This window comes from Lytechinus variegatus, chromosome 4 (genome assembly GCF_018143015.1).
Source record: "Lytechinus variegatus isolate NC3 chromosome 4, Lvar_3.0, whole genome shotgun sequence".
Lineage (NCBI taxonomy): Eukaryota > Metazoa > Echinodermata > Echinoidea > Temnopleuroida > Toxopneustidae > Lytechinus > Lytechinus variegatus.
This window is the reverse complement of record NC_054743.1, coordinates 598,026-623,834: the sequence shown is the minus strand read 5'-3', so window position 1 is coordinate 623,834 and position 25,809 is coordinate 598,026. Positions and strand designations below refer to the sequence as shown.

Here is a 25,809-nt window from a genome sequence, read left to right as displayed (position 1 = left end):
TCTGTTAAAAAAAGAGAGAAAAGAAAGCAGTTTAGCAAAGCATTCATCTTACGCTCTTTTCAAGAGGGAAACGTCCCTGTATTTTATAATATCCGCACTATCCAATGCCAACAAGATTGGTTGTTGAGTGTCTAGATACCTTACTACCTGTGCTTACGAAAATCATAAATCTCTCATTACATGATGCCAAGTGTTATTTGGGTTGGAAGCTAGCGTTAGTTAGGCCTGTGCCAAAGAAACCTAATTCAGAAGTAAACTTCAATAACTTCAGGCCAATAAGTAACCTTCAATATGTGTCAAAGTTGGTTGAAGGGGCATTCACTGCTCAACTTCAGGAACATCTCGATCGTATCAACCTCTTCCCCTTAACACAGTCAGCTTACAGGAAGTTTCACAGTACAGAAACAGCCTTACTAAAAGTCAAGAATGATTTACTAATGGCTATGAACCAACAGAAAGAAAACATGCAAAACTGCCTTTTATCATCTCTACAACTTACGTCATATCCGAAAATATTTAAGCAGCACATGCATTAATACACTAGCCCATGCATTTGTAACAAGCAAGTTGGATTATTGTAATGGACTACTTTTTGCTTACCAGCTTCTCAGATAAACAAATTACAGCGTGTTCAAAATGCATGTGCCAGACTCATTTGTAATTCCCCCAAATTTTCCCATGTAAGGCCCCTACTCAACGATCTACATTGGCTTCCAGTACGTCAGCGAATCAAATTCAAAATAATACTCCTAACATATGAGATACTACATGACATGGCCCCACCTATCTCAGTGAACTCCTTAAATTAAAATCACCCACCCAGTCTTACAGGCTTCGTAGTTCCCATGACACAATGCTCCTCAGTCTCCCACCATGTGAAACAAAGATCACACTAGGTGACCGTGCCTTTATCAGTGCTGCACCCAAACTCTGGAATAGTCTCCCTTCCTCAATAAGAAATGCATCCTCTGTCAACTTATTTAAAACCAAACTGAAATCACACCTTTTTCAAGATAGTTTTTAATAAAGAAGTCACTTTTTCATGTTTTTGGTTATGTATTTTGTAGAAATAATTAATCTTTACTTATTTTTCTTCGATTAATTTAGCGAACTCAATTTTACTTTTAACATTTTTGCGAATCCTGTTAATATTTTTTTTTCTGCCTATCTGTTATGTATTCTAATGCGCAGTTGAGTATATCCAAATAGAAATTGCGCAATATAAATTTACAATTATTATTATTATCATTATTACTACCCGAACAAAAGAATGTCAGGGCGGCCCCTCAAACAAATTCCTTCCGAAAAAAGTAGGATAGAGATGGTCAATGTCCTGAACAAAAGGAGGATTAGTGTTTATCGAGGGGTTGACTTATTGAACCTTTTTTCGTACTTGGCAATACAAAAAGCTTTTATGAATACTTTTTTTCTTTTTATTTCGACCAACATACCGGAACTAAAAACAACAAACTTTGTCTCATTTACCAACAACACGTAGGTCCTTATGACATCCGTCAGTGATTCATTATGATTGCATAAAAACGCTTCCCCTTCGTGATGATGCATATTAGAATGAAAAAAGAATTATTAATAGGAAAATTATAGAAAAAATGTTGAGATGTCACGGACAACGAGAGAGAATGAAAGACAGAGATAAAACGGTTTAAAAGACAAGTGCGCTTTTACTAACATTCCATGAATATCCACTTAAACATATAACAAAATGACTTCATTTTTTGGTAAAAGATTGAAAAAAAAATCCCACAATATTTGTTTGTCGCATCTTGGGCCTCAGACCCTTGTCAAACTTTTTATTATTATGTTTGACCTATCCCCCCCCCCCCCCCCTCCAGATAGAAATGTTCCGACCTGCACTCTAATATTGCTTGTTTGTCTCCTCTCTCCGATTTTTTTTTTTTTTTTTTTGGCCAATTTCCTTTTTTTTAACAGGTGATTAGGGTGGTATAAAAGAATCATTTAGAAAAAGAAAATTCCGACCCGCAACCATTTTTGTTCCCGTTACTGCAAACAAACATTTGGGTCGCCTACCCTGGTTAGCATCACAACCAAAATATATGATTTCTTACATAAAAAACAGGGGCCGCTGAGCGTTTTTGATAATGGAAGGGTTGAGCTGATAGTGGGAGGGAATGGACCGGCCAAAAGAAAAATTACAAATTTATATAGACTTCGAATTTTCTGTACATGTATTTTTTTTCTCAAGGGGTGAGGACTGAAACTTCCTACCAACTCCGCCGCCTCTGTAATCTTAGAATGAACGATTAAAACGATAGAGACAAAAATGAATTCTAACTATTATGATTTGTTTTCATGATTTATTTATTACCATGAATACTTTATGTGTTTTCGATTGTGAAATCAAGGAGACAAATCAAAAATAGAACAAAACGAAAGAACAAATAAAAAACACTTTTAAAAGCGGATGTTATAATTTATTCAAGAAAATAATTTTTCTTACTTTCAGTAGTTGCTAGCATGGCTCTTTTTGAGGGAAAAGTAAGATAAAGAAAGAAGCGTAGAAAGTGACAAGGAGAGAAGCGGGAGGAATGATTTAAAACTTAAATTTTAGTCACCTTTACTCGTGTAACTCTTTGAAATAATTTCAGGATATTAAAATCGAATACTGATGCGCAAACTTCAGGAAGAAAATTATTTTTCAATAGCTGCGTGGAAAATCGAATTAAACGAGACATAATTTACCCAAGTTCACAAAATAAATCCTACTATTTCGTCAGTTTCTTACTCTTTTTTGCCTTTTCTTTTTTCTGGCGAATAGAATAGTAGAAAAGGATCCATATAAAGGAAAAAAGACAGTTTTACCTTTATTTTTCTCTACGGCAAACATACCTTTGGGGCGCTTACTCTGGTGAGCATCAACACCAAAATATTTGAAAAAGATGTATGAATAACAGCGGCCGCTGGGTGTTTTTGATAATGGAGGGGTTGAGCTGAACGTGGGAGGGAGTGATCGCCCACCCCCCCCGAAAAAAAAAAATCACAAATTTATGGACTGACGCCTCCTGCACTATTTAATTGAACGATTAAACAGATAGAGACAAAACGGGATACAAATCTGTCATTATTTGTTTATTAATTTTGTTTTTGGTTGTGAAAAACCCAGAACGGTTAAAAAATGAATAAAATGGAAGAACATTATAAAACACTTTTAATTATGATGTTACAATTTCATTAGATAAAAATGATTCACTTTCTCTCATTGTGATGAAAAGTAGTCGGTAGCATGATTATTTTGGAGGGAAAAGGGAGACAAAGAAAAATGAATTGTAGAACGAGACGAGGGGAGCGTTGGGAGGTATGATTTCAGATCCACCGATTCACATTTACACCCTTCACTCTTTGAAATTGCAACGGAAAACATATCGAATACTGGTATGCAATCTTCAAGAACAAAATTGTTTTTTATTACAAACTATAATCTATGAAAAGAAAATACCAACGACGATTCTTAGTGAAACGTCGAGGCCACCGTCTTAAAGCCCCCCCCCCCCAAGTCATAGAATAGTTTCGGACTTTCGTTGCGCGGTGTTAAATCATCATCGCACTTGCAAGGGAAACTTTACGCTTTTTTATTAATTCTGGAAAATAAAGGTATTTGGTAGGTTACAGCCCGATAGACCGCGGGTCCGTTAGACCGCGGGTCCGATAGACCGCGGGCCCGATAGACCGCGGGTCCGATAGTCCGCGGTGTGTGTAAAATTATGATCAGGACAATATAGTGAAATCCATGTCATCAAGAGGTCAAAAGGTCATTGATACGAGTCCATGGGGTTCTATAACGATGACCCACAGGACAATCGCCCACTGACATCTACTTCAAGGAAAATATTATCTCCATATTTTTATCGTCGGGGACTGTTACCCCCCCCCCCCGGAAATATGCCCTCTAGACGCCATACGGAGCCTCTAAAATGCCATCGACTTGACGACATGGCGAGATACTTTATCTTGCCATGTCGACTAAATAATAGCTTATTATGTCCGCATGGCGAGATACGTTATCCTGCCAAGTCAGTCCACTTATAAAAAGTTATATGTCAACATGGCGAGATATTGTATCTTGCCAAGTCGACTTAAATATGTTACGTGTCAACATGGCGATATATCGGGATTCTTGCCGGGACATGTACACTTCATATCTCGCCATGCAGACATATCGACTTGACAAGATATATCGCTATTGTTATGTAGTATTGTTATGTAGTATGAATATAACTTCCTGTTATCCTTTCAGTCATTCACCCTCACTTGTTTACAAACTCCCCCAATGTCATCTAAGAATCCCAAACCCCCAATACCATTTAACTGCTAAGCCTTGACCATAAAGAGACCAACCCTCAGTGACGTCAGCTAACTTCATGGAAGAAGTATGACTCACACTCCAGCCCCAGTCACTTGCACAGAGCATCACCACACCCTTGATACCAGAGAAAGTTTGATAGACAGTGAGCTGTAGACCAATCAGATCAAGTTTAGATCACTCCCACCTTAAATAGTCACACCCCCAAAACTAAGGATATAAATAAGACTTCTTGATGATTAGAATATAGAGAACACCAACGATAGAATACTAGACCCACACTCATCCAGATAGACTGACTGACTTCAAGACTTAGACGTCCATCGAATATTATATTAACTTCACTCCTAATCTTAATCTTATACTTCGAAACTATTATATTCATCGTCTCCTGTTATATCTGAATCTTCATGTACTTCAAATTGTGAACTGTCAACTGCAACTGATGATTAAATACCTAGTGATTTGAACTGTATAACTTTCTGCAAAGTTTCTTCATTACGCCTTCAATAATCACCGATCCCATCCCTAACACAACATGGTGGAGAACCGGCTTTAATAAAATACTTCAAAAGTGCAGGATTAACAAATTGCAGAGCCAAAAAGCTTACAACTTTGCCAACCAGCTACAAAATTTGCAAACGAACTGGACACATCATATTTTAAAATTGAATCTGTGAGCAGACTACTTCAAACTACAGCAACATAAACTCAACATAAACTCGAGTCGAAAAAAAAGGAAGAACAGAAGAAATTTAAGCATACAGACGGATAGATCAGACGGACAGAACAGACGGATAGAGCAGACGGAAGACTCAGACGGAGGATACAGACGGAAGGAAAGAGCATACTACAAAGACAACGACGATTTCAAGCCTGAAACGAAGACACCTACACCGACGATTGCCATCGCATCGAGTGACTATCAACTTAACCCTTAATTAACTAAATAAATGACTCTGACTCTTTCGCTGAATTGTGCATTGTTTAATTAATTTTGGAAGACATATTTCGGTAAGTGAAACCATTTCTCTTATTGTTCCACTGGTGAAAGAGAGTGAGTGAGAGATTGAGTTTTCAGATTGTTTATTTGCCCAGCAACAAGTAATTTTGCAACGCTTTCTGTTCGTTTTTGCCGAATCGTGATTAGATAGTAATTTAACTGTCAGGATTATTGTTAATTAGAAGTTTATCAATATTTTATATTTTACGGTTCAATTCTGATAACCGAATTTGATTTTATCACTTTCATTAATTACCCTATATAATCATGACTTCAACCAACACCTCCCGACAAACCCTACGACAAACTGACTTTCTACCATCCCGTTTCTCGGGTGATAAACTTGATAGGGACAACTAGACTGCGCACTTCTTGACTTTCGACGACTATCTAGATGCGCATGACATTGACAAAGCCGACCCCGACCATTTCCAGACAATACTGCGAACGTTTAGACGGACTTTACAAGGGCAGGCGCGACTTTGGATTGACGGACTTCAATTCAATACATATAGCGACCTGAAGGATGGGTTCATAAGACGGTTTAGTCCTGCTAAATCGTCATATAGCCATGTGACAGACTTTAAAAATATGACTATGACAAATAACGAGAGCGCAGACGCGTACTTGCAAAGGTTGAGAACAACAGCAGCCTACATAGACTATGGGGAAACCCAGATTAGGCATAAGTTGTTGGATTCTTTGCCGTCAGACTGCCGCGCGACCATACTTATGACCGCCCCCGACCTGACCTCAGAAGAAATAGCGGCGAAAGCCCAACTTTTTCTAGACCTCAACCATAGACATACTAAGCCGACCAAGGAGTTATCTTTCTCTGCTCAAGAGGAAATAGATCAATTGAAGGAGCAAATACATTACTTAAACCTCAAGACAGACAGAGACAATGATAAAAGGCCAAAATCCCCCACCCAACGACCCCCAACCCCACGACAACGCAGTGCTAGTCGTAGTGCTAGTCGCAGCGTAAGCAGCGAAAGACGACGTGACACCAGTCACGATAGACGAGACGACAGGCGCAATGACATGCAAAACAGACGCGGTAGGAGCCCCTATCGATCGGACGGACGGACAAACCGACCGCCAACACGCAGACTTACATGCAACTACTGTGGCATTCCTGGCCATATTTGGCGAGAATGTCGAAAAAGACTTAGGGACATGACGACCCCACCACCCCCCTTCCCTGACTATAATGACTACTATGCCCCTGCATACGGTTACTATACTAGCCATCAATACTTCCCACAACAGCAACAGCCCCACTACCAACAACCCCAACATCAACCACGCCCACAGGATTTTTAAGACGGGAGAGAGCCAATAGCGCTCATTGTTCTTTCTCCCCGACTAAGAATAGGCCTGACAATGACATGACTTCTACTCATTTAGGGATTGACGAAGTTGAGTTACAATTAACGGAACGCAACTTTACTAAGGGACGACTACCTGATAGGACAACTGCATTAATTCTTTTTGACAGTGGTGCATCCAAATCCATTATATCCGGACGACTATTGAAATCCTCTCCCTATCTCTCTAAATTGACACCAACCAAAGTATCCCCAGTTAGATTCAAATTAGGCAATGGACAATTTCTGACATCAACCATACACATCTCCAGTTCTTCTCCTATCAAAGAAGAACACATCTGAAAAGAGGGTTGTTACAGACTTTAGATTCCTGAATTCACGTATCAAAAGAAGAAATCACCCTTTCCCACTATTTTCGGAAACTCTCAAAAGAATCGGCAATGCTAACACAAAAGTACTAAGTGTAATAGATCTGAAATCTGCATTTCATTGCATCCCCCTCTCAAAATCCGCTCAAAAGTACACAGGCATCGCTTCCTATCATGGAGGAAAGCATTACTACTACAAACGACCAGCCCAAGGACTAAACGTATCCCCTGCCATTTTCCAGGCAAGAATTGATGAAATATTGGCCACCATACCCAATTCTAGAAACTTTTGTATTGCCCATCATGACGACATCATCCTCTTCAGCCCTGACAAAGAATCCCACAAGACCCATTTGACCAATGTATTAGAAGCCCTATCAAGTAATGGACTTAAAGTAAGCCCCAAGAAGTGTAAACTTTTTAGGAATGACGTAGAATACATGGGACACAGAATCATGATTACTCCTCAGGGAGAAGCATGTTTCAAACCAATGACAGATAGATGCAAAGCGATTGCAAATCTAGCTAGGCCCAAAACTCCAAGACAAGTCAGACGATTTGTTGGAGCAGTTAATTATGTAGCAGGATTTTTCCCCAACACACAGACTATCCTAAAGCCCCTTCATCAACTAACTAGAAAGAAGAATAAATTCCATTGGACCGATGAACATGAGAATGCCTTTAATAAGATTAAACAACTAATGACTAATCCACCCATCTTACACATGCCCCATTCAACTGGACGATTTTCGATTTACAGTGATACATCGCGAACTGCGACAGGTTCATACCTAACCCAGGTTATCAACGGAAAAGAACAAATAATCGGATATTATTCCAAAGTACTCCCAGACGCATGTAAACGTTATAGTGTGACAGAATTGGAATTGTTTGGATTGTTGATCAACGTCACAGCCTTTAAGCATTTGGTAAACGAATGTGAATTTGATGCATTCGTTGACCACAGTTCGATAGTTCAAATTCTCAAGTCTAAGGAAGCCCCATGTACAAACAGATTAGAGAAATTGATCCTGAAATTATCCCAATACTCATTCAAGATAGGATATAAGAAAGGTACTGATTTAGTATTAGCAGACTTTCTTTCTAGAGCACCAACCACTGGTGAGTCAGAAATAGATAGAGTAATCCCAATTGCTTATTGTTTGTTTGATGAGACCGATTTGATTAACATGAACACCTTAAAGGTATTGTTTAACTTTGTGAGCAGCTGATTTAAAAAATTCTAAAACCAAGATGAAACATGCGTACAAGTGCATGTATTAGAACTAATAAACCCTGAAAACAACCATTATTGAGAATAAAGAGCTAAAACTACAAGGCAAACCCAGATTTTGTAAATAGGCGTCTTATAGACACCTAAATTGTACACATAAGTGTATGGGATGAAATTAAGATGATGTTTCCGGTCGCTTTAAATTTCAATTTTTGAAGCACTAAACAATCATTTTCGAACTCAATTTTTTCTGGGCTTCATTTTTGGAATATATCACAGGCACAGGTGACAAGTGTGACCTTCTAGCTGAGATTTTTTAAAAGTCAAACCAATGTTAACCAATCACTTTAAACCCCCTAAACCCAACCCAACAAGCCGATCGTGTAGTTACTCGAGCCTATGCAAAGAAAATGGGTATTCCCATTCCTGAAATCCATTCCAAGAAACAAGTGTGAACAAACCCCTCCAAGTGCCAATCTCCCTACACAGAAGCGAGCCGACAAACCAAACCAAAACAAAACCCCATCTCTACATCCCAGACCATCTACCACTCACGGACCCCCAAGACAGGACACACCTCCTGTACGCCCACAACATGATTACCAGCCTTCCCATTCACAGAATCATGACCAAACTTTTCCTCATCCCAGACACACCCCACCTGTCCCAAACACAGAGCCCAGACTTGTTGACAGACGTAACGACACAGTTAATGACCATTATCGTGAAGTACCCAGTGAACTGTATACCCCCTCGAGACCGCTGACCTCAGAGGTAAACAACATTAAGGCTAAACACATTCCAAAGCAGCAAGAACTAGACAAGATCACTGAGTTGATAAAGAGAAAGATAATTAGGGACTACAATCTACCTGTTGATTTGAGAAAACTGAAAACAGAACAAGAAACCTCACCATTCTTTAAACCTGTCTATGACTATCTTGCCCATGACATATTACCAAGTGATAAGAAGGCGGCAAAGACAGTCAAATTAAAGGCAGAAGAGTACATCCTTTGTGATGGTGTACTATTCAGACTTTTCTTTACGAAAGATGATGACTTCAGACTGCAACTTGCTATACCTGAGACTCTGACTGACACTATCATATCCCAGTACCATGACAACCTGCTTAGTAATCACCAAGTGACCCAGCGTACATATTTGACAATAAGACGCAACTTCTTCATGCCAAATATGTTTGAACGAATTAACAATTACGTTAAAGCTTGCTTACGTTGCCAACAATTCCGTGGCAAGCCTGATAAGACTAGACCATTTCATACTAGGGTACCGGACTCGTACAGACCATTTGGCCGCATTAGTCTCGACTTTAAGACAATGCCGACCTCATGTACTGGATTTAGACATTTGATGGTTATCTGCGATGAAATTACAAGGTTTGTAATTTGCGCGCCTCTAAAGTCGCTTGATGCTGAGACAATTTGCGAGGCACTCATCCAAAAAGTCATTTGTATTTTTGGACCACCATCATGTCTTGTGACTGATGCAGCGGCTTCCCTTACAGGTAAGCTACTTACTGCATTATGTACAACTCTGAACATTGACCGCAAGGTGATAAGTGTAGAAAATCATGGGAGTCTACACACAGAGAGACACATTCAGACCCTTTCGAACTTTCTGAAAGTTAACCTCAATCAATTTGGCACCGATTGGGTGAGATTCATTTCTACAACATGTTATGCATACAACTCTTTCTCTTCCCCTCATCTTGGAAACCACAGCCCATCTTTCAACCCAATGTCTGGTCTTTCATCTTCTTATGATGAGTATGCAGAGCATCTCAAAAAGAAATTTGATCAATTGTCCAACACAATGCTGTCATTACAGAGAAAACAGCAAGAGAAACAAAACACAAAGATCTCAAACAAATTGGATAAGACCCCAATCTACTCCACTGGTCAGCTTGTTTATCTTTACAAACCGACATCATCTTCTTTGACTGCAAATTCAAAGAAAATTGCAGCAGAATGGGTAGGACCTTTAGTAGTTCATGATGTAATTGATAGAACCCATTATATTCTTGCCACAATGAAAGGAGAAATCCTCCGGGACATCTTCAATTACAACAGACTCAAACCCTGCTTCATGAGAGCTTCCAATAATAAGAAAAATATCACACATATTCAGAAACTGAGAGAGGCATTAGGAAGAAATACTACTGACAAGGAACAAGGGTGCATAAACACATTAAACTTCATCGATGAAAATGATGAAAAATTGCCCGAATTCCATGTTACACCAGTAGAATGTTCCCAGATGACTAACTCAGTTGATACATCAGACTATTTGCATGCCATGACAGAAAATAATGGATTAGCTTCACCCACCCCTCTAACAAAACCAGACCTAGATAGGCAACTTGACCTCCTTATGACTTCCCCCAATAATGGACACATGAAAATACACAGAGGACGATTCAAGGATGGACAATTACAGATCCTGACGTCATATGATAAAGTATGTGACGATAAACCCACAGAAATTAGGTTTTGGTGGAACGTTGGAATGTACAAAGACACTGAGACATTGATCAAACAGATACTTACTGAAAGAATTATTCCTGTGACAGGTACTCCACAGAGATTTTTCAGACAATTGTATTTGATGTAAATAGTAATTTCTTAATGTTTAATGTTGTATGTGATTAAATAATATTGTTGACTTCGTGTTTAATTAAGTTTAGAACGATATATATTTTATTGAACAAATATTTATCATCGCAAGGTTGATTACCAAGATAAGTTTGAATTTATACTTGTCATAATGATGATATCTATCAAGTTTGAAAGTACTTGTTTATTTTGTTCTTTTATAACATGAGTAAGGAAAGATATTCTCCAACAGGATAGGAATGATGGTAATGATTGAATTCTATGTTGATTGCTTCATTTGAATGAAGTACATAATGGGCCTTCCTAACATAGAGAACTGTCAATTCTAGAGCGCACCTGTTAACTTTCCGCTAATTATCATGTTGATCAGATGCTAAGATTTATATAGCATACAATTTTTTTCTTGTTATTACTGTTATTGCTTGAACTAATTTAGTGTTATAGTTAGAGTGAAATTGATCTGTATTCTTCATTAGATTGAAGGAGTTTGTACTATGTAATTAACATTGATTTAATAATATTTGCTTATTGTTTCAAAGTGCATAAGTCTGCACGAGTTAATGTATATAGTATCATTATTGGTTGATCAGTTGATTAATTTACTTTATTTCAATATTTTTTTTGTGAATGTGTTCGATGTGTTAGTTATACCTTTACTTTAAGTTGAAATTAGTTAAGATGTAGTATGAATTTAATCCTCTTAGTATAAATAGTACGTGTGAGAGAGAGTGAAGTACAGTGGACAATTGAGAAACACTATTCTGGTTTCACTCACTTTTCAAAATATCCTTTGTAATCTATTTGTATACAATTCGTTTCCCAAATGAGGAGAGGAGCCTCATTTTCCAAAGAAAGGGGATGTTATGTAGTATGAATATAACTTCCTGTTATCCTTTCAGTCATTCACCCTCACTTGTTTACAAACTCCCCCAATGTCATCTAAGAATCCCAAACCCCCAATACCATTTAACTGCTAAGCCTTGACCATAAAGAGACCAACCCTCAGTGACGTCAGCTAACTTCATGGAAGAAGTATGACTCACACTCCAGCCCCAGTCACTTGCACAGAGCATCACCACACCCTTGATACCAGAGAAAGTTTGATAGACAGTGAGCTGTAGACCAATCAGATCAAGTTTAGATCACTCCCACCTTAAATAGTCACACCCCCAAAACTAAGGATATAAATAAGACTTCTTGATGATTAGAATATAGAGAACACCAACGATAGAATACTAGACCCACACTCATCCAGATAGACTGACTGACTTCAAGACTTAGACGTCCATCGAATATCATATTAACTTCACTCCTAATCTTAATCTTATACTTCGAAACTATTATATTCATCGTCTCCTGTTATATCTGAATCTTCATGTACTTCAAATTGTGAACTGTCAACTGCAACTGATGATTAAATACCTAGTGATTTGAACTGTATAACTTTCTGCAAAGTTTCTTCATTACGCCTTCAATAATCACCGATCCCATCCCCAACACGACACTATGTCGAAATAATAAGCTTATTAATTACTTAGTCAGCGGGGGGGGGGGGGGGGGCTTTCCCCCTAAATTTATGGTGGGAGGACGGTCCCCCTAAATTTTTAGTTGAGAACTTTTTTTGGTCGTCAATTTCTTTTCTACGTCCCCCCCCCCTAAATTGAGGTAGACCACCCTAAAAATATTTTTTTCCATCCCCCTTTATTTTGGTTGATAACCTTTTTTTCTTGTCAAAATATTTTGGTGGTCCCTCCTAAAATTTTGGTTTATTTGCTTGTCAAATTTTTACCTGTGTCCATTCTAAAATTTCAGGTGGATCCAACTAAATGTTTTGCCTTCGGCCGCCAAAGATTAATTAAGACATGGAAAGATAAAGTACCACGCCATGTCATCACGTTAAGGCATTTTCACAATTATTATTTTCATAATTATCTGGGGTAATTGTCTGGAGAGTAAATTTCCGGGGGGGGGGGTAGCAGTCCGGCGGTAAAAAATATGGGGATAATATTTTCCTTGAAGTAGTTGTCAGTGGGTGATTGTCCTAATTGGGTTATTGTTATAGAACCCAGGCGCGGATCCAGGATTTCGAAGGGAGGGAGGGGGAGCAAATTTGACCTGATTGGCGCCCATGTGTACTCTTCGAAAAATGGCGCCCACTCCCTCCCGGCCAGGCTAACTTGAATTATCTTATAATCACATTAAAACAAAAATAAAGACCACTTTTTAATGTGTTCTTGAAAAAAAATCCATGAATACATAAATACCAAAAGGTAGGGGGACACAGGGGCGGTTCAAGCCTTCGGCATTAGGGGGGGGGGGTGGGGCGGAAATTTGTTTCAGCCATATTTTCCCCGATCGGCAGCTCGAAGATAATTTTTGTTTGTTTCTTTGAAGGGGTAGTCCTCATTAGTCACTTCTTGGCTTTATTCTTATAAATTAATACATAATATTATAATCCTCATTTATATAATGCGAGCACGAAGCGCGAGCTAATTTTGGGGGAAATTTTATGTATTTTTTCCTAAAATTTGAACTGATTCTGGGCAATGTTTGTTATCCTGAAAAAGACATGTATGCAACTTAATAATTACTACGAACGCAAAGCGCGAGGGGAAATGAACTGATGAAAAAGATACCTGTTAAAGTAGCATTTAACAATCAAATAATGCGAGCGCGAAGCGCGAGCAGAATCTTTTTGAAATTTTCACCCAAAGAAAGGAAATTCTAAGCACTTTTTTAACTCAAGCAGAATAGGTATATGAGTAAACAATTAAAGCAAGCGCAAAGCGCGAGCGGAAAATTTCTAGATTTAGTCCTATAATATTTACTGAACGAAACACTCTATTCATGATTTGTAAATCCTAAAAATATGAGTATTAATAATGCGAGCGCAAAGCGCGAGCAAAAAAAATTATACGTTTTAAACTGGTACCTATTAAGGACTGCTTGCACTTAGCCATGAAGGCGTCACATATTTCAACAATCAAAAAATGCGAGCGCGAAGCGCGAGCTGAACATTTTTGAACTTTTGTAAAGAAAGAATGGAAAATTTCAATCAGTTTTTGTAATCGTGAACAGGATAGCTATGTAATCTAACGATTGATGCAAGTGCGAAGCGCGAGCAGAAAAAAATCGAGATTTAGACCTAAAAGTGGGCCACTCTGTTAATGTTTTGAAAATCATCAAAAGGACGAGTAATATGGGGTCTTCCTACATTATTAATGCGAGCACAAAGCGCGAGCAGAAAATTTTTGAAATTGTGATCTGAATCTGGATAATGATTTAAATTAGAGAACAAGTTGGGTATCTGAATAAACATGCGCGAGCGTGTTTCATATTTAGACCTAGAATCTAGGCATTCTAAATACAACTTTAATCATGAAAATCATGAAACTTTAATAGTCCGATCTGAAAAAATAAGTCAATTTCAGCTTTACATTTCTACCACTTTGTAGAAAAATTATAAGGTGGATATGGATCGCACTTAAAAAAGAGCTGATATTATTATTACTTTGAGTTTTGACATAGGACCGGGACATCCTTACGACATGCCATCATGTACTATCTTCCTATTTATCTTGCTAAGCGCAAGAAGAAACAAATGGACAATTTAATTATTGAATTGATATCATAATTAATGCGTAATGAGGGCGCGAAATCTGATGATATCATGGCATAAAAACTGGACATTTCACTTTTGTGATTATGAATAGGATGCATCAGTTTATATATTTTCAACCATTAATGCGAGCGCAAGTCGCGAGCTATAATTTTTTTAAACTGTCATGAAAAGGGGATTTTAAGTAGTTTGTTGTATAAACAATATTGAAACATTTATATAACTCGCCAATCAAAATGCGAGCGTTCAGCGCTCTAGCAGATGCGCCTTTACAATTAGACCAGAAAAGGGATATTTTGAAATCTTTATGGAATACACGAAAATATAGGTACCTGATAACAGTGGCGTAACTATGGGGGGCACATGTCCCCCCCCCCAATCGGCTGACCCTAAAAAAAAACCGGGAAAAGGAGAAAAAGAGGAAGAAAGGAAGAGAAACTTAGCGGAAAAGAAAACATTATCGTTTATTATAATGTTATATTATATCATAATTATGTTATGTTATATTACATAAGAAACATTTTTTGAATAACTTTATGAAACATAATTTCCATAGGGCCTATGTCTTCATTGTTCCTGGTGCTCGCATTGTCTGTTTACCGAGATATATAATCCTGTTATACTATAAAACATCCCGTTTTCAAGTTAATATACACCAAACTGCCAAATGTATTTCCTCGCACTTCGAGTTATTATTGTTTTATGTACAATACACAGTAAAAACGCTGTACAAAATATCGCTGCATAAGAGGTGCTGTATAATTTTTTGAACAGCACATGTTTAAGCTTTGATAAATATCTATATAAAACACGGCGAATGGACCTGTTTAAGGTCCGTAGACAAAAGGGTTGTTCAAGCTTTTCTACAACTACAATGAAGAGATCGGCACATGACGTAAAGCGCATGCGTACGCGTGCGCAGTTGTCGGAAGATAACGTTGAGCCTGATCGACCCGGAGAACGCTGCAGTGCACTGGAAAAATCGTGTTTAATCTCCCTTTTAAAGAATGGAAGATTTGGGTGTGACAAACCTCCTTCAGGAGTGGGACTTCCCACATTTAGTTCCAATCTTTTGAGGTAAATTCATTGATTGATTTCGAGTTATCTGAATTACCAATGCATTGTTACCGTTGTTGTGGTGCTTTTATTGTGTGTGCATGTACACGTAACTCTATATGAATGATGGTGATCGCCAAATCAAAACTTATATTCTTGCTTTGCACAAAGTTTCACTTCTTTCCATGCTTCTATCAGTCTCAAAATTGGTGATTTAATTTAGAGTCAACATGAACCATGATGAATTTCCTCACACATAAATAATTCGCTGCCGATTTCAAAACAAAAATTAAACAAAATGCGGATGTGATATGTGCGAGGTACCGGGGTCCGGTACGAGCTTGGACCAGGCCGGCCTCAAGCGCATTATGTAGCCTAGGTGTAATCTAGGCCTGGCTAGATCTAGGTCAGTCTAGTCAACTTTATTCAATTTTGTACATCTACATGTGTGTAGGCCTATGTTAAACCCCATTAAAATCTAGGTTTAAGGCATGGTCACTCCGCCTGAGCGTTGTTGAAGCGGTCGTGGAGCGGGGAGAGAAAAATGATCGCCGCTCGCTCCCGTTCACCATTTTCGATTTCGATTGTTTTGATATTGTTTTTTTATTTTTACCCCGATTTTGTGAGCGAAATTCGACCCCCTCTCCCTACTGCTCCACGACCGCTCCAACAACGCTCGGGCGGTGTGACCAGGCCTTTAGTTTAGGTCCAAACCTAAGCTAGATCTAAATCCTGGCCTAGGCCCTAGCTAGCCCAATAGTCCTTTATTATAGGCCAGCCTAGCCCATAGCCTAGGCCTAGCAAGGACAGGCCTACATGCAAATAGTAGATCTAAACGTTACATTGTAGCTCCAGGAAGGGGGGGGGGATTCTTGCTATGAGTTATTGCAGATGTATGTACAGTTTGTGAATGATCAGAAACTAATTTTGAATCTGAGATACAGGAATTGGGTTGACTTCATGTAAATGCCACATCACTGCACAAGGGAATTTTTTTATTGAGAATTTGTACAATTTATCCACTTATTCCATCAGTTCTCTATAGAATAGTCAGATAACTTGTGTAATGAATGTTGCTATTCTTGCTCTTTAATTCATGTTTATCACCGTTTAATAATGCAGAAGATGAGCGAAGAAGACACCTACTGGATGCAACATAACTCATCAACTGACAACATTATTGTTAATGTGACTAATCTTGGTACCGAGATATGAGTGGACTAGAGGAAACTCGCGACCAAGCACAGCAGAAATTCTTGACAAATATCTACAGCTTTTTGGGAATGGTAAAATAACTTGATTACTACAATAGTGCAGTGGATTCGCATTATGAAAAAAACTCATTTTAACCCTATCTAGGCCAGGAGGGGGCCTCGGAGGCCCCCCCCTCAACAAGTCGCGCGATATTTTCGCCGCGCAAAATTTTTTGACCGCGCTGCTCGCTGACTTTTTACTTTCAAGTCTTGCGCAACTTTTGAGACCAATTTTGCGTCACCCGGGTATGCGGTTCCGAAGTTACGCAACATTATGTAAGTGCATGTCAGACCAAAAATTGCTCAAAAACGTGATTTCGTGTACAAAGTCAATGTAAATTGTGTTTTCAACCAAAAATCATAAATGTATGATTATTTTTAGTTTTGCTGGCCTAAATTTATGTATTTTATGCTGTTTATGATCTTAGAAGAGTCCCCAACGAATTTCATTGAAAAAACAATGAAAAACAAAAGGTCCCAAAAACATAGAAATACATTAGAAATTGCCAAAAAAAAAACAATATAATACATAAGAAATTGATCTGATATCACAATTTTTTTCATGTACACTTGCTAAGAACATCACAAAGAGTTTCTATTTCAAAAATTAGAACATTTGGAGCTTTATTTATGGAGTTAGAGGAAAAAGTATGATTTCGCATACTAATTACGCATAAATTAGCATAATTACGTAATAATGATTCGCATGAGATAAATTAATCTACAATCTTGTAGACTACATCACAGACAACCTGCGTGCCAATTTTCGGCGCGATCGCCGAGACGGCCGAGATCTAAAAGGGGGGGGGGGGCTGGGAGCCCCCCCCCCCCCCGGCCATATGAACTCCCAAAATACCCCGGCCTAGATAGGGTTAAATTCAAATGTTCGAAGTTGAACAAAGCATTTTTTGGACGGTTATGAATTTCGAAAAATTATTGTCTTTCTTGCTTGAGAATACAGTGCAAGATTATAGGATCGCTTGTTCTGCCCCAGTGAGGATGGCGTTAAAAATTCAATTGCATCTTAGTTGTCATAATTCTATGATTAGTGGAAAAGTTGTTCTGAAATCCGATTAGAAAGATTAAGTTGGGATGTGTCTTCTTTCCATGAATGTCAATCTTGGGCCTTGGGGGGGATATTAATTTCCCCACCTATCCCCCCCCCGCTGATTTAGGTTTTTTTTTCATTCTCTTATCTGTAATCTGCAACATTTTGCAATCAATGTGTATTGGCCAATCAGACCTTGCTATTAAGTATAAGTTGGGATTCACTTTTATTAGCTGTTACGTGGTTCGTGAAGGTGAAGAATCCCCATCGATTGCGCAGCCATGAAGTTATAGTTACAGTTTGGAAAGCATACCGTAGCTGATCTCAGTCAAGCATTGTCTGCAAATTTGCAATGTACATGTATGCCTGTAGTTCAATGCATACATGGACAGTTTTGCAAATACTAAGTATTGTTTCTCCAGTGGTTAATTAGTCCAATAGTGATCAATATTTAAAGGGATGTGATAAATGGTTAGAAATAGAAAGGTCAATGTCAAAGCTCACTAGACTTTACTTGATTTGTGCACTGTGTGCATGTGACCTAATTTGAATTTAATGAGCAGTATTTAGCATGACTTTAATGACAATGTGATGTATGAAAACATTGTATGCTGGCAATCGTATTATGTGTGATACAGTTTTTAAATACTTATTTCATTTTCAGATTGATCAAGACTTTGATTTAACGATTGAAGATGCAGCTCCTGGAGCCCTTTTCACAATGTGGCCAAAGTTGTGAAGATTAATCCAGGATATAGAAAGATCCTAGGGGCCGGAGTGGACCAGAAAATGTCGCAGGGTAAGTTTTAGTCTTATACTCAATTCAAGCTTACAGTAGCAGTGCGAAGACTTTTACAAAGCTGCATCAGTTAGCATTAAACTGTGAAAGAGAATATTTCCTCTTCAGGTGTAAAAATAACAATGCTTCCAATTTATAGTGAAATCAGTGTTCTTATGTACACCAAATCCTGTCCAACATAATTGCAATTGTTGATGGACCTCATCAAAACAAGCAAATGATATTCTACAGTGACATACACCAATTCAGAGTAATGATTACTGATGTAGAACTAACACAGACCCCTTGTATTTTTTTACTATTGCGTTGCACAAGCCATTAAAGAGAGATAATTGACTCTCAACATACCTACCAGGTGAATACTGTACACAGCCTTGTTCACCATTATTGTGTAACAGTAATGCATTGCAGGAATTTCAAATGGGAACACTGACAAAACTTGAATAACTTTGTACTCAAGGATTTTGATCAAACTTGGAGGGAAGCATGGTTATATGCAAATTTATTTAACATTTACCAAGTATGAGGGTCACCTCGCTCAAGGTGATGATGAGCATGGGTCAAAGTAAGAGGGATGATGTTCTTCAGAGATTTGAAGGTCACCTCCAATTCCAAGCTTAAGGTCACAGGCAGGGGTCAACAAGCATTTTGAATATAAAATGATTTTGTTGTATATTAATGGGTGATTCACACTTTGGCTAAAATTACCTTGGTGAATCCCTTTATTACCTTCCACATTTAGTTTAAAAATACTGAAATTTCCTCCTCATCTTCATATTTCTTTCCTATTTTCCTTGCTCCCATTCTTATTTTGTTTTCCCTTCCTTCACCGGTCACTTCTTTGCTCAAACCCAATTTTTATTTGTACAGGTCAACATTGAAGAAAATTTAGCTTCCAGTGTACTTCCTGTGAGGCAGAACGCAAGGGGAGAGAGGCAAATGTGCCGTACTTCAAAGTCTTGAATCTTTCATCAATCTCCAATTAGTAAGTATTGATTATCATCTCCTTTTGCGAAGTTTTTATTTATTTATTTATTTATTTATTTATTTATTTATATATTTATTTCTTTGCCAATTTAGGTTAAAGCTCTGATTATCCTGAACAATATTAGAACGTTACTGTTGGCAATCTTTGAGAGCACTTAGGCTTGACTCTACCACATGCTCACTTGACCAAGGCAAGTGAAAATATCAAAGTACTAAGTTGCTTACCCAAAAAGGTATAAAAAAATAAATGTGGGCAAGTAAACTTTTGACCCCAACATTGAAATCTGTTTAGGGCAGCTATCTGACTGTATGTTCTATCTAATAATCCTGATACTAAATGAAGCATCTCCATTCTGCAGTGCAAACCATAACAACAGAATAAATTAATAATTTCACACAATGACTTAGTCAATACCTATTCTGCATGTATGTCATGGTTGTTGAATGTCTATGCAAATCTGCACATCTTGCGAAGACTTGAAATCTCCTTAAATGCAGTTCTCCAAACTCAGCAAAATACCTCCTATGGTTTTGCCTCAATAATGTAATGTGATCAACGCCGATTCATGTTATTTATTTATTTTGTGGGGGGGGGGGCAATAGAAGTCCTTCTTAAAGGGATGGTCCGGGCTGAAAATATTTATATCTTAATACATAGAGTAGAATTCACTGAGCAAACTGCCAAAAATTTCATCAAATTGGATAAAAAAGTTATTGAATTTTAAATTTTAGCAATATTTTGTGAAAAAAGTCGTCATGAATATTCATTAAGTGGGCTAATGATGTCACATCTCCACTTGTTCTTTTGTGTTTTATTATATGAAAATAGGTTTATTCAAATTTTTTCCTCCAAGAACTAGAAAAATTGGATTGACATCTCATTTAGTGCATTGGATATTGATTGCTGCAACTTATTTCATTATAAGGGAGACATATTATTCACAAAAGTATGAAATAATGATAAAAATATGATTTTATGTAATAACATAAGAAAACGGAAAGTGGAGATGTGACATCATCAGCCCACCTAATGAATATTCATGACGACTGTTCACAAAATATTGCTAAACTTTAAACTTCAATAACTTTATTATTTGTTATCCGATTTTGATGAAATTTTTGGGATGTTGTTCAGTGAATTCTACTCTATGTATTAAGACATGAATATTTTTAGCTCGGACCATCCCTTTAAAGATATTGGCTACAATACCACAATTAAAAAATCTGAGCCAGATTCACTTGCCCATTTCATTATACAGGATGGCCCAAAAAGAATAGAACAATTTAGATCTTTAATTTCAGTGATATAGCCAAAGTGTCATTGTATTGGATATTTCTTTTTTTTGGTAGAATGATGTAATTGTCATGTTTTGTGAACCCTTGTCATTATGATTTTCTAAATATCATATATTTCCCACTCCTGTATTACCTGTCAACCCTGCTCTTAGTATGTAAGGTATAATACAGATTATCCAACTAGATGTCTGTGTGATTGGTCTTCTACCCCCTTTGATTCTTTGTTTTGCACTTTATTTAGGAAGGAGTATGAAGAAAAAGAAGATGAACAGGCATTGACAATGGCGCGTTCCATACCTGGGAGTGATTGCACAGTGGCACCCTTGGACCTAATTTCAACCTGACATCAAGTTGGTTTTAATAAAAGGAGAACCATGAGATAAATTAATAAATAAAAGTTTGGCGAAAATCAAAGAATAACAGAGTTATGAGGCTTCAAAGTTTTAAATTTGTAACGTGACATGCGAGCAGCTCCCAATATGTCAATCATGTAATATAAGTTCCATAAATTGCCATTTTTAATGGTTTTCATGATAATTAAATGGGTTTTTATCAGAAGCTTGTGTGAAATAATGTTTCTGATAACTCTGAATCCACAGGTAAAATCATTTTCCAATTTCCCTAGAAAAAGCACTGGTATAGAATTTATATCACATGAAATATGGGGAGCTGCTCGCATGTGAAATCACAAATTTGAAACTTTAAAACTTCATAACTCTTATTCTTTGGTGGATTTTCACCAACTTACATGCAATGTCACAATGAACCTTGCCTTTAAACCTTATATTGGCAGCCTTACATTGACATTTACATACAGTATTTTAGGTTTTGTGAGCAAGTACAGTATATGAAAAAGGTGCAAATTAACACCTTCCCCTTCTTAACCCTAAACAGGCCGGGGGGGGGGGGGTTAAATCAACCTTCCCCCAACATTTTCTGCGATCATTCCGCCGCGCAAATTTTTTTGACCCCGCCACTCTCAGAGTTTATACTAAGTCTTGCACATCTTTGGAGACCAAATTTACGATGCCCAGGTACGTTGTTCTGAAATTATGCAACATTTAGTAAGTGCATGTCTGACCAAAAATTGTTCCAAAACGTGATTTCGTCCACAAAGTCATGCTCGCATGTGAAATCACAAATTTGAAACTTTAAAACTTCATAACTCTTATTCTTTGGTGGATTTTCACCAACTTACATGCAATGTCACAATGAACCTTGCCTTTAAACCTTATATTGGCAGCCTTACATTGAAGTTTACATACAGTATTTTAGGTTTTGTGAGCATTCATAAAGCAATGATTTTTTTCTTTAAACAGCTGAAATCAATTGATTTTAGCATAATTATGCTTCAAAAAGGTTGTGCTATAAATCTGGTGAAAAAAAAGTTGAATGACAAAGAAATTCCTAAAACAATAAAATACATAAGAAATTGATTTCCAAACCGAATTTTTTTTGAATGCGATTGTTAAGAATGCTACAAAGAATTTTTTTACCAAAAATTAGCATTCTGGGAGATTTATGAAGTGAATTAGAGCAAAAAAAATATGATTTATGCATAAATTAATTCATATAAAATATCATTATTTTGGAAAATTTTACCATACAGCCTTGTAGATTACATCGCACCCTACCAGCGTGCAAATTTTGCGGCGCTCGCGTGATCGGGGGGGGGGGGGTGGGTTGTGGCCACTTCCATTCACGAGTGGATACCATGCGAGACCATGGGGTCTCGAAAAGCACCCTAAACACGTAATTTCAATATTCGGAAAATGCACCACTTAACAAGTATTGGCATGTGAAACCCTACCCTAAACAACTATTGGAAACAAAACGATACTCTTGGCAAATATTCACTGTAATGAACCCCTAAACAAGTACAGGAATGTTTTATTGTTACGGGTCCTTCGGTCGTCTGCTTTACCTTATTTGGTTTAGTACGACCCCACCTTCTACTCCTCGTGCAAATTGGACTCTAAACACGAAGTGTTGGGGCAAAAAGGACATCCTTTATGAAACATTTTAATCTTGTTTTATCATCCCCGCAAATTTGACCCTAAACACGTAATTTTCCTCGCGAAATAAATACCTTTTTTTCATTATTTTTGTGTTTTTGACACCATTATCACGTTACGTACGTAACGTGCCATATCGTGAAAAATACATCCTTTTTACCTGTTTTTTGGTCGCGCATGGTATCCACTCGTCAATGTAAGTGACTCCCCAGGTACCCCCCCCCCCCACACAGAACAGCCGAAAAAACCTGGTCTAGTTGGGGTTAAGAGGAGTGCTTGTTATTCTATTGATTACATTTAAATAATTTTAGGTCAAATGGCATATTTTTATGACGGTTGGCTAATTTGAAGAGTGTGCAGAAGAACAGTTCTTGTTATCTTTGTTGTAAGAACTTTAAGTCCAGTACACAACATCTTTCCAGATTTCATGCAAATACAAGAAAGAATCTTCTAAGGCATGTCTGAAACATTTAGACGACAATCTTTATTCCAATTTGTTGTACCAGGATAAATTTCAATCATTTCGATACTTTTATCAATGCTAATTGTGAATGTTCCATCGTTGATTTTATTTAAAGGTCAAGTCCACCTCAGAAAAATGTTGATTTGAATCAATAGAAAAAAAAATCAGACAAGCACAATGCTGAAAATTTCATCAAAATCGGATGTAAAATAGGAAAGTTATGACATTTCAAAGTTTCGCTTATTTTCAACAAAATAGTTATATGAACGAGCCAGTTACATCCAAATGAGAGAGTCGATGATGTCACTCACTCACTATTTCTTTTGTTTTTTATTGTTTGAATTATACAATATTTCAATTTTTACGAATTTGACGATTAGGACCTCCTTGCCTGAAGCACAAAATGTTAAAATAATGGAATTCCACGTGTTCAGGGAGGAATGAAACTTCATTTCACATGACAATGACGAGAAAATAAAATATTTCATATTTCATATAATAAAATACAAAAGAATAGTGAGTGAGTGATGTCATCACCTCTCTCATTTGGATGTAACTGGCTCGTTCATATAACTATTTTGTTGAAAATAAGCGAAACTTTAAAATGCCATAACTTTCTTATTTTACATCCGATTTTGATGAAATTTTCAGTGTTATGCTTCTTGAATTTTTCTCTTTTTATTCAAATTAAGTTTTTGTTCGGGTGGACTTGTCCTTTAAATATTCAGCAACTGAACATTTGCTAAATGCATTAAAACCGAAGGATCTTTTGTACCAAAATTGTATACCACCCTTTTATTTTTCATCCATTGCATACTTAGGCTGCGTTTATGCGACCTCGACCCAGAATCATGATTTGAATCACCATTTGAATCATGATTCAAAACAGAAACATGAATCACGATCCGACAGAATCAGCGTTTATACGACCATCTTTCTAACGCTGTTTCTCCATGAATTCGGGCCGATCCAGTGCGCATCACAGTGCGCAGGTTGACCCAGGTAGTATAGGTCAACATTTTCGCGCGTGTTTCTAGCTTCATGTCGGCTGCTAGATTTTTGCTGTCGCCGGAGCTAACGCGCGATCGTTTGTGCAAGTGCAACGCTTACTCGGCTTCGGGCTCGGCTTCCGAAAAATAAATCTTATACTTCCAGTATTCCGTGTATTGTATCTCGTATTGTTTTTGATCGGGAACCAGAAGGGGTCATCATCCTCCCTCCCATCTCCCGATCGATTTTTCTTGTCTATGATTGTCCTGTACTGGGCACGAATTCTGTTAATTTTGTCTCGACAGGCGGTGCCACATCTCCGTTGAAATCCCTCCCGGCTCGCAAGCGCCGCTGAAAGGGATCGTCTTATTTCTGTGAATCCCGGTAAGGGATGCTTGTGCTTCAGGCTGAGCCCAACATGCCCAAAGCACAAGCAGAGCCCTGAGTTCATCGTCAGTCCAATTTGTGCCTTTGGAACTTGAAGTTATGATTGATGAAAACAATGAAATATACAAATGACGCTACAGTACAACCCCGGGGGTACAATACACAAAATGATAATTCCTAAATGCTGGCAATACTGCTACACGAAAATTAACCTGCACGAAACACAGCGCGCGCCTCTGAGTCGAACCCGGAAGAAGCACGACACAATGACGTCATAGAATCATTCAAATCACGATATCGTTCATACGACCTTTTTCGTTCGTGATTCTACAGAAACGTCTTTCCAAACGCCCCTTTTTTCGTGTTTCATGTTTGTGATTCTAATCATGATTATATTCAATTTCGACTAAACGCAATCGTGATTCTGCAGAATCGTGATTTGAATCATGATTCTAATCATGATTCTAGGGTAAAAAAGTGTCGAATAAACGCACCCTTATTTCACTTTGGCCTGCAGTAATGCTGACCTTGGTTCTGTAATAGGACATATATTTCATATTTGCTTGGCTCATATAGTATTCAGTGGCTTAACCCTAAATAGACTGGGATATTTCGACGCCTAAGAAGACGGGGGGGGGGGGGGGGTTGGCTGAATCAGCCTCCTCCCTATGATCTCGGCTGTCGATGGCTTGATCGAGACGAAAATTGGCACACGCGTTACTTATGGCATTATCTACAAAACTGAAACATCAAATTCTTCAAAAAATCGCATGTCTCATTAATTATGCTAATTTATCCGTATAATCATAATTTGCTCTAATTGATAAAATAATGCCCCTGAAGTGCTAATTTTTGTTTCACATACTCTAGATAGGCATTTGATCAAATTTATTAAAAAAATCAACATCATATTTATTTTCTTAAGTATTCTATTGTTTTCTAAATTTCTTTTGTATTTCTTTGTTAATCTCCTTTTTTTCAATGGAAA

The 25,809-nt window shown here is 37.7% G+C and overlaps 2 pseudogenes; both read left to right on the top strand.

Annotated features, from left to right (window-relative positions):
• Positions 1–4,428: 4,428 nt before the first annotated feature.
• On the top strand, positions 4,429–6,961 carry LOC121413184 (annotated as a pseudogene).
• A 292-nt stretch (positions 6,962–7,253) lies between these two features.
• On the top strand, positions 7,254–11,441 carry LOC121413185 (annotated as a pseudogene).
• The last annotated feature ends 14,368 nt before the right edge of the window (positions 11,442–25,809 follow it).